Genomic DNA, 8509 nt, shown 5'->3' with positions numbered 1-8509 from the left:
CTATCATGGTATGGTTAGATTTCCCTACAGGCAATGATGTTAAGCACAAACACGCGTTGGTTAGCCCTCGAGCTAGTCATAACATCATGGAAATAGACACTTGGGTATCATTGGAATAACCTAAACTTATCCCTATAGACAATGGTCAAGAGAAGCCAATGGACAAAGCATTGAAGTTCCAGGTTACTTTAGCTATGATACTCAAACAATCAGTGGAGATGTGGAATTTACATTCCATGTTACCATAGATTCCCAGTATGATGTCATCCTTAGAGGAACTTGGATAGGTGAATCGTTGTATTCAATAGATGCATCCATGTAAATAGTCACCTTGAACACTCCTACAGGCATTATGCAACTGCTATTATGTGAGGAAGAGACCTTGGAGGAGCTGGAACTTCCAACATATCTTACTAAAAAGATCCCTAAGATTCTGGTTGGATAGGAAATTTCAAATAGAAACACCACAACTCAAGCACAGTTTTATCCAACACAAGAACACAATCTCATGACCCTCAAGTTATGGGATTTGTTAGGTCAACGACCACATCCTGAAAGAATTCCCTTTACACAAGACTTGAACATGCCATGTTTGGGGTACTTTGAACATACAATGTATATTGAAACTACCCCCCTTACTTGCAAGTTTTTTGTGGTTGACTATGTGTTGGAAAAAGATTTGATCTTGGGGCATAAATGGACTATCGCTGCCCAAGCACCACTGTGCTTTGCTAGTAGCGATAGAGTCATCATCATGATGGTCAATGACATAAAGATGACAATAAAATATTTGAGGGAGAAGAGGATCCAACTTTAATGGATTTCTATGATGTTGAACGTAAAAGGTTACAAGCCTCTTCACAGAAGCCCCTCTACACAATGACCTACCATCTGCATCAACGACCGACTCTGATAAAGCATCTACTCCTTCAACCCCATCCTCACCAACGAATTTCAATGCCAAAACCTCGCAATCAACAGCCATTCCTAAAGAAGTTTCCCCCGCGCAACCATCTATCTCTAACAAGGATCTCAAAGGAAAAGCCTCCGAGCCTATGCCTTTTCATCGACAAACCTCACCAAAGGAAAAAACTTACATGCTTGAAAGCCTCATCAATCGACAGCCACTCCACAAGAGACTCTAGCCTCATCATCATCATCAATAATACCCCATGAGTCTCAAACGTGCAACCTCAGCGCCAACCAATATGAAGGAGGTCCCAAAAACTTCCACTTCAACCAAAAAGAAAACTCCACCAAGACAGCAAAGATTAAGGTATCTTAATGGTATCAAGATGTGGGTGGAGAAGCAGCTACTTGTAGCTCAAAGCTACTACGAAGGTGCCATTCAAGTTTGGGTGCCTCGACAGTCAAAGCCTCTTCCTCAATGCAGCACTCAGAGGCCAAGGAAAAAGAAAAGTACTCCACAACACTATCCACAAAAGCCTATGCAAGTTCCTCAAAGAACTCTACCAAGTCATCAAGAGAGGGCACCAAAAAGATTACTACAAGCACAAGGGTACTACCAAGGAAATACCAACGCTTGGATTTCCAAGCACATCAAAAAGCCCCATAAGCCTGCACAAAAAAGGAAACCTTAGCACCAAGCACATCAGCCACCAATTTATAATGTTCATCAAAGATGGGTGCCTGTGCATGTGCTTCAACAACAAGGATACTATGATGGTAATCCCATCATATGGTTGCCAAAATCGAACAACGTGAAGAAAACCTTACCACCGACTTCAACCCCAACAACTTCACCTAAAGTTTGACAAGAATGGAGGCCCAAGCAACACCAAGCAAGTCACTCAACCACTCTCATGCATTCAGCAACTACACAAGAGATTGTGTGTTCAAGCAACCCCAATGGTAACCAACCAGCAGTCTTACCTACGGCCTTGATAACATTTGAGCAACAAATTCAAGAATCAATACCCACATTTGCAAAAAACGGAGACTTATGAGCACATCAAAGACAAAATAACAATGCTCTTATCACCCATATGGATGTGAAGCATAAGTGCACAAGAACCTGTTGCTCGCACGTCATGCCCTAGCTGACCCATAGAATTATTTCAAATACAAAACCATCAGGGTCAAACCCTGCAACTTCACGGGGTCAAAACCTGCAACTTCACGGGTCAAAACCTGCAATCTCATGAGTTCAAGTCTCTCATGAATTAACAGTCTCATGGCATAAGAACTTGCACTTTCACAATTTAAGCCAATTCACGGATTAGGCCATCTCACACATTAACACCTTCCCAACGATCTTCAATAGCCATTATATATTTGTTAATCTTATAGCTTACTATTCTTTTGGCTATGTTAATATAGCAACTGTCCATGAGTAGATATCCATGCTCATGCACTGGAGAACATTTGCACCAAAACCTCACCCCATTGACAACTTCCAGGTACATCTCTGGAGATGGGGGGACCATGGTGGGCGAAAGCCTGGTCAATGGTACAACCCATCGCCTAGAATTTTCCTTCAAATTACAAACCTCTCCAAACAACGCTAACATCTTCACAAACCAATGATATTCAATCGTTAATAAAGATATCTATATTAGCCTTGCAAGTCGACGTAATTCTTTTAATCCTCACCAATAAGTGGCTATTTCAACACAGAGCAGTTCAATAAGAGTCTCTATGACTCACTTCTTGTACTTCATGTATATCTTCTTATAAGAGCACTTAAATATACATAAAAACATAAAACGCACATGGGAAGAAGCATGCAGGAACAGGTCCTACTCAACAACATGTGACAAGAATCCTACCACACAAACGGACATCATCGAATGCCAATTCTGCAATGAATCAAATGAGGAACTGAGAATCACCATCTCATTCTGATGATTATGTCTAAGTTCCTTCGGATCCTTCCTTCTCTTCTCTCCCATTATTAACATCTCTTAACGTCCCCACTAACACAAATCATATGTAACCTTGCTTATGATTGCCAAAAACAAAGTGAGCAATTGTACCCACTAAACCCATCTAGAAAAGATCACGTTTCATACCTAGCTACTGCATCCATCACAAGGAATCAATGAATGGCAATGGGACCGGATCTGATATAGTGGAAACATTCAACTTGTGGTAGTCCATACAAACCCTCAGCTTCCCATTCTTTTTCAAAACAATGACTATTGGTGATAGCCATTCCGCCCTATCCACAAAATAAATGAAGCCAACCTTCAGTAGTTTGTCAATCTCTTTCTTTACTTGTTTGGCATAATTTGGGTTCATTTTGTATCTACTCTTCTTGATTGGGGTTGCATACTCTTTCAAGTTAATCTTATGCTGGTAGAAACCTGGATCAATCCCCTTCATGTTAGAATAGTTCCGGGAAAACACATCTTTATAGGAATTTAAGAATTCCAGGAGTCCCCCCTTGAATTTTTGATTCAACTTGCTACTAATTCTGACTGTCTTGGGTTGCTGATTATCCCCTAGGTTCACCTCTTTGAGCTCATCTTCTTGAACTCTGATGTTCCTTTTCTTGAGTTCAACTTCCGCTGCTTTAGGGCCACCATGGTTTTTTCTTGTTCAGCCCCTGCAATTCTTCCACATTGTCATGAGCGTCATCTTCGTCTTTATGAGTGCTCTCTTCATTCAATATCACTTCAAGATAAGCCACCAAAACCTCTAGGTCGTAACTTTGTACAATCCTCTCTATGTCCACTGTAAATAGCAATAGCAGATAAGGATTCTCCTTCATCAAGATCTGCTCTTCTTCATCATCTTCTACCCCTTCTAGGTAGTTTAGGCCCTATGCGTGCATTGGTTGGCTTGTCGAATTTAGCATGTCTTTTCCTGTAACTGAAATGTAGACTTTCTTTTTGCCTCTACTGATCATGATCTTGTCCATCTCCAAGTTGTGCTTTATCCTTCCGCTTCTGAGCCACGGTCTTCCTAAGAGCATGGGATATGCACCTGCTATTTCAGTCATCTTGAGAACAATGAACATAGTAGTAAAGGCACATCCTACCACTTGTATATGTTCTCCTCTGATTATCCCAATAGGTCAGATCCTTCTCTGGTCAGCCCCCCATGAGAATCTGGAACGGAGTAGGCTACATGTCAATAATCCCTAGCTTTTGGCTAGGCTATCTGATATTATATTTACCCATGACCCTCCATCCAGAATGACCCTTTCACTATCTCACCTCCGATCTTGATGGTTACTTCTAAAACACACGCATCACAGCCCTGGACTGTCTCCACATTTTTGCATTCAGCTGCAAGGTGTTCCAGTTCCTATGCTGGCATCTATACCAGATGTTCATTTGGCACTATAACTTAAAGAAACTTTTTCCTATAATTGGGAACTAGATTCAACATTTGATCCAGCGTGATGTTCAATTTCATCCTGCTGAGATCCTCTCACAAGTCGTATTCCTTGCTGCTTTTCTCCCCATCGTCATCTCGCTGGCGTGCCTTGGCTTCTGTACATCCTTCTCTCTTTCTCCTTTGCTTCTCTTTCCTCTGTTCTTAACTTCCTCTTGTCAGTTTTCCTATTTGGATTCCTTCAAGATTTTCTTCCTTTCCTTCTCTGAGGACTCTCTTACTGCTCTGGGCCATAGTTGTGGTCCCAGTTGGCACTTCGGCATTGGCTTCGTTCCTGCGCCAATCTCTTCTCTTTTCTTGATCAAGTTTTTCCTGTCCATATTTTCCTTAAGATACTCTCCCAGGGGTGGGATTTCCTGCATCGTCCTCACCATTCCTTGTGCGCTCTGCACTCTGGTTTCTTTTCTAGTTCCCGTTCGGCATTCCTGCATGCCAGCGTCTTGTGACAAGTGCTTGTGGTCTTGTCATCACAGCCATAGCTTCTGGTGGTTTCTCTTATTCCTTTCTTGCATCATGATCCACCTTTACATATTGACAGCTACATCATTTCCTGTTGGGTTTTCCTCCCTTTGTGGCCTTGCCTCCTACAATTCCTACTACTCATGGCGCTGGAATATGGGGCAATCATTTTGTCTATGCCCTAGACCATTGTAGTAGATGAATGCTCCCCTTTGGGCCAAATATTCCACCTCCTCTTCCATATGGTCTATTGATTTGAGGTCTTACAGGCAACTTGGTTAACTGCTGGGGGCTTGCTTTGCCTTTCCACCACCCTTGGATTCATGCTCCAAGTATTATAGTAACACATCTCTATACAGTGATTGTTCCTTCCACAAATAGTGCATACTTGCTGAGTGTCTAACTGGCACTCCTCTTTTGTGTGCCCTTGATTGTTGCACCTTGTGCACTAGACATCTGGTCTGAGTCTGGATCCTACATGTCCTCCAACAATCTTGGCTAGGGTGGCCCTTAGTTCTTCCTGAATCTTCTCTGCCTACTTCTTGCCTTTCTTTTTCTAGGGCTTCCACTCTTTGGCATCCGACTCCTGACTTGATTATGACTCTAAGGTTTCTTCCTCTTGTCTTTCTTCTTTTTCTTGGAGTCTTTTTTAGTTTGCTTTTCAGGACCCCTTCAGCTCTGGCAACTCCTGCCACTACTTGTTCAAATGTAAGGGCATCGAGGTTGTATAAGGCTACTGTCGTTGTATAAGGCTACTATCATTTGGAGATTTTTCGTCAATCCTCTCATGAACCACTGGCTCAGCGTGTTTGAAGCAGACGCTTGGGCTAGTCCAGGCACATTAGCATTGCTCTATGAATTCAATTGTGTAGTCTTGTGTTGGCCTCTTTTTTTGTGTCATCCTCTGCAGCCTTTCCAACACCTTTGTTATGGTCTTGTCTTTCCTGAATCTTTTTAGGAAAGCCTTCTTCAATTCGTCAAATGTATGGAAGTGCTCCAAACCATATTGGGCATACCACGTGGTGTCTTTGCTTCCCAATGTTGTCGTAAAGTATTATTTCTTTTGCGACAATGAAGCTCTGGTGGCCAGGAACGTGGTTTCAAAGGTGAAGATGTGGGCGTCTGGATCCTCCTCACTCTTGCCCTTGAATTTAGGGTACTTAAGGAACATCCTACCCATAGTTGCCAGTTCTTCTCCTTCTTGAGCTTCATGCCTCCTATTTGGAGTCTCCTGGAGATCTTCTTTCTGATTTCTCAATGATTTCGAAATCTGTCTTTCCAACTACCGTGGAATCCCGTGTATTAGTCTTCTTGGATGGTGCAGTGGTGCTTCTTGTTCTACATCTTTATCATGTCTCTATGGCAGTACCGCATTGACCTATTTGAGCTCCCTTCATTCTCCATGCTACTCCATTGTGCTCTTATGACTCTCTAGTATTCCTGACACTAGTTAGTGTGTGCTTTCTTTCTGGACTTCTTTTGACTAGCTTACTCTCTTGACTGTGCAGGACTTAACCTAGAACTGGCCTCTGTCTTTCTACTCCCCTACCTGGCATACCCATTCCCTAGTAGGACCGCCAAAATGCTGGTGTCCGATCGAGACTTGATACTTGAGTGGTTCCGAACCACCTAGTTGGCTGGACGAGTGGCGACTAATACAACTGTGCCCAATGCGATAAGCTAATGCCAGTGCATTGCCCCACCACTCCACCTAAGCTAAGGGAGTTAGTCATGACAGTGCAGAGGTTAGTTCCCATGTCTGATAGGATTCCTAACGTGGATCCTGATCCTGTTTCCAGATAGGAATAACTCTAGAACCAGATTCCAGTTAGAAGACATATCCAGATAAGAAAGTACTTAACACAGACTAGGAATCAGATAGACTTATTCAGTATAGAATAGAGAATTACATAGATGAATCACTGTATTACTAGAGTGAAGGCTTAGCCCAAGAGTACAATGTAGTAACACCTTAGTTGTCCCTCTCTATCCCATATTTTCTACCCATGGATAGTTCCCCTTACTTCCTATTCACCTACCTAGGTAATATCCATTGGCAAGTTTAGTTACAAAGTTGTTACAAGAAAGAAGATTCCAACCCAAGAGTTTGTTACCCAACGAATACACTGGGTGGCGAGGCTGGCGGCAAGGCTGGGTGGCGGCTGCTACACCTGGATGGCCGCCAACATGAATGCCCTCAAAAGAAAAGCCTACTGTGACACCACAATGTCACGACTGTGGATTCGACCATTGCTTCAAGGATTTCCCTTTGCAATTAGTTTCTCAATCCACCCCCATGGTTGAAGGCATGCCATCCCTCAATGTATTAAACATTCAACATGGGAAGATCTCCACTGTCCCATTGCATGTCATTACACGATTGCAGGCTAAACTCAAGAAGGCCATTAAACCCAAGTAGCCCAACACCTTGGCTACCAAATGTGCCCCATCCAAAAATAAACAACACTCTAAGCACATTGGCCAAGGTGAAGTTCGTGTTACCATCTCCAGTGGCTCAACAAAGACCACATTCTCCTCCTCTGGGAGTGATGATCGTGTCGAAAAACCACTCTCCCATGCAGCTCCCCAAAAACTAACTAAACAACAAAAATGATTCGAGGCATATCCCAATCCCATGCTCAAGAAGCAAGGTTTGCAAAGGCCCAAGCACTAGTAGAGAACTATCACGCTCAACTTGAACCACCGCCCGTTTTGTGACCTTTGAACCAATACCCGAGTAGTGCGCGCAGTCCCCCATACTCGATGTCCAAGGACAAGAACCCAAACTTCCACACCAGGTAAGGTAGGAGCCCCATCTTATGCTCAAGGCCGAGGAAGATCCATTTGCCAACATAACGTTGACAAACAAATATCTTGCCCCACCTGTGCCTTCTAATCCTCCATTGCCTATTCCGCAAGCGGCCAAGCCCAAATCCCATGTTCACATCAAACAACTCGATGTGAATGGTGACACAAAGTTTGGCAAAGACTCACGATGTGCCCACACAAAATTTGCCGAGGTATTTTACCCTCCTAAGGCACCAAAGTCTCAACTTCAACCCCCATAAAAATAAGGACCACATTGAACTTCCATATACCATTTCCGGTCCACCCTATGAACAAGGCCCTGAACATGATGAAGCTCCTCATTAACATGACCTTAATGGCCTCTCCACCTTTATTTCCTCCCAAATCCAAATGCCCATTGGAACCTTGTTAAAAGGAAATCCAAATTTATGGAATGACCTTAGGGATTGAATGGAACGAAAACTACAGGCTTCCGTTAGAGGAGAGAGATACCTCAGATTCCACGGATGAATCTGAGCCCCATCATCCTACACTACTCCATGAGCACAACCCACAACCCAAAGGCGCACCGACAATTTGAGTAAATGTGCTAGGCCATTACTTTGAAGGTGATGACACAAACGTAGCCTTGCCCATTTCGTACAATGGACATGCGGTCAAAGGAATCTTGGATGGGGGTGTTGGCGTAAGCATCCTCACAAGAATGTGCTGCGAAACCTGGGGACAACCACCCCTTGATCCCACCCAATTGATGATAAAGCTTGCGGATGGGACATCTGCATGACCCCTTGGCCTAGAGAAGGACCTCAAGGTTAGAGTTAGTGACATGACCTTCAAACTCACATTTGTAGTCATGAACTATCGTAACGGCGCCTATGTG

Source organism: Cibotium barometz, chromosome 16, assembly GCF_041138505.1.
Source record: "Cibotium barometz isolate CiBa-2024 chromosome 16, ASM4113850v1, whole genome shotgun sequence".
Classification (NCBI taxonomy): domain Eukaryota; kingdom Viridiplantae; phylum Streptophyta; class Polypodiopsida; order Cyatheales; family Cibotiaceae; genus Cibotium; species Cibotium barometz.
The sequence above is the reverse complement of the archived record's forward strand: the minus strand, read 5'-3'. Positions refer to the sequence as shown.